Below are 6000 nucleotides of genomic sequence, written 5' to 3'. Positions count from 1 at the left end.
CCTCAACACAAAATCTTGTCTAATAATGCTTAAGTTGTCACTACCATTTTAAATGTAATTTACAGTCTCTTTGTTTTACAGAGAGAATCATGCAAAACATAGTCTCCACATGCCTTTGGCCTGGCAGAGACAACTATGATTAATATAAGCCTAATATGAAATCAGGTTGTTTTTTTGGTCACTGATAAGGGTTTATGTTCTATGACACATTAGATGTGTCTGACCAGTTATCCTACAGCTAGACTAACATAACATAATCTGAAGCTCCACATTACACTGTTTACTATCTCTAATCTAAAACTCTACTCAACAACATCACAATGTTCTGTCATTATTCTAAAGATGGGATATTTTGTCCTGTAGGTGGCACCAGTGGCCTGAGAATCTCCCCAAAGACTCCTTTGACCAAAGAAGACACCTTGAAAATATTGCCACAGGTAATAATAATTGACTAGCGAAGTGTGATGTCACTTCCGTGAAATGGCGTGAAATGTCGCCCTCTAGGGGGTTCATGCTGGTATTGTTTTGTATTCAAATCGCCATTGGGGAATTTGCGATCACCGCAATCACCGCATATAAGAACTGTGTTAAAAATATAAACACACCATGCTCTCGGATTGACCCAAATGGATATGAAGCATCGACTAAGGTGGAAATGTACAGATGTACCCAAAGAGTAACACAATAAACGCTAGAAACGAGTTACAACAGGCTATATCAGATATGAATGAATATCATAAACTATGCAGAACCCCCCCGCTGACAGAAACGCGCACATGGTGTGTTTCTTTTTTTAACACAGTCCTTATATGCGGCGATCGCAGATTCCCCAATGGCGATTTCAATACAAAACAATACCAGCATGAACCCCCTAGAGGGCGACATTACGCACAAATGACGACATGGCTTCGCTTCTCAATAGTAACAGAACCAACCTAACAGAATAAGGACTTTAAGCAATGACGGCAACGGCACTATACGACAACCGGAAATGGATCAGTGCTCGACAGATAACGTCTTCTGAATAGACGTGTCACCATAGGAACCAAACAGTTCAGTAAAAGGGTTGGGACCCTGTCGACCAGGTCAGGGTACTAAAGTATCGTTAGATTTTCAATAGGAATTCAATTTAAAAAAAACATTTTTCTCTCAATTTTCTAATTTTCTAGCTCCCCATAAAATCAAATATTGGTTCATTTTTCCAATTTTCTAGCTTGCAAAAAAATCAGGAAAATGCTTCAATTTTTTAAATGTGTGATTCATATTTGTCATTATTTGATTTGGAACCGACAAAGGAAAAACATCTTTAAAAAAGGTATTTTTCATTTTTTTACCACATTACGAATATCAAAAAATGGACCAATTTTTCCAATTTTCTAACTTGCAAAAAAATCTGGAAAATGCTTCAATTTTTTAAATGTGTGATTCGTATTTGTCATTATTTGATTTGGAACCAACAAAGGAAATCTTGAAAAAGGTAATTCTTAATTTCTTACCCCATTACAACAATCAAAAAATGGGCCCATTTTTCCAATTTTCTAGCCCACAAAAAAATCAGGAAAATGCTTAAAATTTGCTCAATTTTTTGAATGTGTGATTCATATTTTGGCATTATTTGATTTGGAACCGACAAACAAAAAATAGGCCAATTATTCAATTTTCAAGTCCAGGAAACAAATCGTCATCATGAATGTCACGTGACCACGTGTCAAGTCACATGGTACACAACTTCAAAATAAAAGCTGTAGGCTAGTCTAACATCCAAGTAATAGGATCAACATGCAGGCAGGCAGGGGGTCCATGAGGGGTTTACAAGGGGGTCCATGGCTGGTTCCCAAAGTGTGGTTTGGGGACCCCCAGGGTTTCTATGGCTGGTTCACAACAGCCTGGTACACGTACAGCCATGGCTGGTTCCCAAAGTGTGGTTCGGGGACCTCTGGAGGTCCATGACGGATTTCCAAGGGGGTCCATGGCTGGTTCTCAAAGTGTGGTTCGGGGACCTCTGGGGGTCCCTGAGGGGTTTCCAAGGGGGTCCATGGCTGGTTAGCAATAAGTGTGGTTCGGGGACCTCTGGGGGTCCCTGAGGGGTTTCCAAGGGGGTCCATGGCTGGTTAGCAATAAGTGTAATAGTGTACATGGTTACTATGGTAAACAAGCTGGTTGCTAGGGTAAACAGTTGGTTGCTAGGGTAAAAAACATGGTTGCTATAGATGGTGTGAGTCATGCTGGCACCCTTCGCGGCAGGAGGAAGCTGGTGCAATCGACCCCTTGGCTTGTCGGGACCCGTGCCTACTAACGGGGTGGCAGGCTATCACCTCAGACTAGAACCCGTACGGGGTGGCCGACACCAGCCCATTGACAAGAGAGAGGCCTTGATGTCCCTTTACTCTTTGATGGGGTGGCCAGTTGACTAAGAGTTTCCGTTCGGGCCTTCTCGATATTGTACAGAGTTCCACGGGAAATCTGGGGGTGGCTGTTACAAAGACCCTCACTCACCTTCACATCATGTATAGTCGTTAGGTAGCCATAGTTACACGTTGAAGGTTGAATCTCCAGATATGGAGATAACCAACACATCCTTCCATATATGGAGATAACCGACGAATCTCACTAAGTCTGACCTCACAAGCCCCATATTTGGACACGTACAACATATAACTCCATATATAGAGACATAGCTGCTGACATCAGTATGGCATCACACTGCTGACATCAGTATGACATCACACCGTACACAAATGACCCTTATATAAGACCGGCATTATCTACCGACAGATTGTGGAGATAAGCGACCAACGGTCGCTTATCCCCCGATTAGGGAGTCTTACTGGTAGTGTAATAGGTGAAATAGTTTAATAGCGAAAGAAGAAGAAGAAGTGCATTACTTGTAATATTGAAATAGCATAAATGTTATTGCGACCGTTAGGTCGCAGTTACTATCAAAACCTCGACCAGCTGTGAGTCCGTCCGTCCGTCCGTCCGTCCGTCAGTCAGTCAGTCTGTCTGTCACACGTCACACTTTTGCCCTGCTCATATCTCTGCAACCGTTGCCCCGATCCATGCCAAATTTTGCACATATACTCCTTGCCTGCCAAACCACAACCTCCACCCATCAATTCACACATGACCCTCTTCTAGCGGCACCATGAGGCTGATTCTTGCAAAACACATTTTTGGACACAGCTCCTACATTTTTTGCCCTAAAATCACGCAAATCGGTACACATTATCTCTACACTCATGTCATCAACATGGATCTGTCCCATATAGCGCCACCTTCAGGCCGATTTTTGAAAACACAATTTTGGACACTGCCCTAATGCCCTATTAATATTGTAATAAGTGTAATAATATAATAGTGTAATAGTGTAATTGCGACCGTCAGGTCGCAGTTACTATCAAAACCTCCACCAGCTGTCAGTCTGTCAGTCAGTCTGTCAGTCAGACTTTCAGTCACACTTTTTCCCTTCTCATTGTGATTTTGGCTGCCAAACCACTACCCCCATTTCTCCCTCTTCTAGCGCCACCATGAGGCCGCTTCTTTAAAACACATTTTTGGACACTGCTCCTACAAATTTGGCCCTAAAATCACGCAAAGCGGTACACAGTATGTCTACACTGTCCAAGATAGCGCCACCATCAGGGCAATTTTTTCAAACGCATTTTTGGACTCTGCTTTTACAGATTTTGCCGTAAAATCACGCAAAGCGTGATTTTGGGGCAAAATTGCCCTGATGGTGGCGCTATCTCGGACAGATCCATGCTAATGTGTACCGCTTTACGTGATTTTAGGGCAGAATTTGTAGTGTCCAAAAATGTGTTTTGCAAGAAGCGGCCTCATGGTGGCGCTAAAAGAGGGAGAAATGGGGTAGTGGTTTGGCAGCCAAAACCACTATGAGAAGGGCAAAAGTGTGACTGAAAGTCTGACTGACAGACTGACTGACATACTGACAGCTGGTGGAGGTTTTGATAAGAATGCACTACTACACTATATCACCTATTACACTACCAGTAAGACTCCCTAATCGGGAGATAATCGCTTATCTCCACAAATAGGCCAAAAGTTTGTTTTACCAAAATCGTCCTGATGGTGGCGTTAGATGGGACAGATCCATGTTGATGAGATGAGTGTAGACATACTGTGTACCGATTTGTGTGATTTTAGGGCATCAATTGTAGGAGCAGTGTCCAAAAATGTGTTTTGCAAGAAGCGGCCTCATGGTGGCGCTAGAAGAGGGTCATATGAGAAATGAGAGGTGGGGTCTCCGCGCCGCCGAGGCGGACGAATAGGTACCGGCCCCAGCTCTCCCGGTCGCTCCTAGCCCGAGTTTAGGCATTTTATGTGAGCTGCAGTGGAGGGGGTCCTCCACTGGGGGCGCCACCACTTTTGCATCCGTTCTGGAGCACCAGGAGTCGGTGGTCCCCGGGAATTCTCCGTGAGCAGCCCCGTTGGGGTGGTCTTTTTTGCACATTTGGTCATTTTTTACACCTGGGGGTCCCCCAGGGACCTGGGGGTCCCTGGAGCTCCGGGGGTCCTTCGAGGTTGTAGTTTGGCAGGCAAGGAGTTTGTATGGAAATTTTGGCATGGATCAGGGCAACGGTGGCGGAGATATGAGTAGGGGGAAAGTGTGACGTGTGACGAGTGACGTGACGGAGGGAAGGACAGGCTGACGGCTGGTGGAGGTTTGGATAGTATGAGAGTGTAAAAGTAACCTGCTAACCAGCCATGGACCCCCTTGGAAACCCCTCAGGGACCCCCAGAGGTCCCCGAACCACACTTTGAGAACCAGCCATGGACCCCCTTGGAAATCCGTCATGGACCTCCAGAGGTCCCCGAACCACACTTTGGGAACCAGCCATGGCTGTACGTGTACCAGGCTGTTGTGAACCAGCCATAGAAACCCTGGGGGTCCCCAAACCACACTTTGGGAACCAGCCATGGACCCCCTTGTAAACCCCTCATGGACCCCCTGCCTGCCTGCATGTTGATCCTATTACTTGGATGTTAGACTAGCCTACAGCTTTTATTTTGAAGTTGTGTACCATGTGACTTGACACGTGGTCACGTGACATTCATGATGACGATTTGTTTCCTGGACTTGAAAATTGAATAATTGGCCTATTTTTTGTTTGTCGGTTCCAAATCAAATAATGCCAAAATATGAATCACACATTCAAAAAATTGAGCACATTTTAAGCATTTTCCTGATTTTTTTGTGGGCTAGAAAATTGGAAAAATGGGCCCATTTTTCTATTGTTGTAATGGGGTTTCTATTAAGAATTACCTTTTTCAAGATGTTTTTCCTTTGTCGGTCCCAAATCAAATAATGACAAATACGAATCACACATTTAAAAAATTTAAGCATTTTCCTGATTTTTTTGCAAGCTAGAAAATTGGAAAAATTGGTCCATTTTTTGATATTCGTAATGTGGTAAAAAATTCAAAAATACCTTTTTTAAAGATGTTTTTCCTTTGTCGGTTCCAAATCAAATAATGACAAAGACGAATCACACATTTAAAAAATTGAAGCATTTTCCTGATTTTTTTGCAAGCTAGAACATTTGAAAAATTGGTCCATTTTTGAATATTCGTAATGTGGTAAAAAAATGAAAAATAACTTTTTTAAAGATGTTTTTCCTTTGTCGGTTCCAAATCAAATAATGACAAATATGAATCACACATTTAAAAAATTGAAGCATTTTCCTGATTTTTTTGCAAGCTAGAAAATTGGAAAAATGAACCAATATTTGATTTTATGGGGAGCTAGAAAATTTGAAAATTTAGAGAAAAATGATTTTTTTAAATTGAATTCCTATTGAAAATCTAACGATACTTTAGTACCCTGACCCGCCGACACGTTTTTGACTCCTACGGCGATTTTGCCATAGCAGCTTTACTTACGCCTGAAAACCGTGCCTGCTTAAATTCCCTATTGCTTTTTATTTCAAATAAATAGCAAAACATTTTGAAAGTTCTTGACAGTGTGCCGGTCCTCTTCTT

Source organism: Nannobrachium achirus, assembly GCF_963921795.1.
Source record: "Nannobrachium achirus genome assembly, chromosome: 14".
Lineage (NCBI taxonomy): Eukaryota > Metazoa > Chordata > Actinopteri > Myctophiformes > Myctophidae > Nannobrachium > Nannobrachium achirus.
This window is presented reverse-complemented; position numbering follows the sequence as displayed.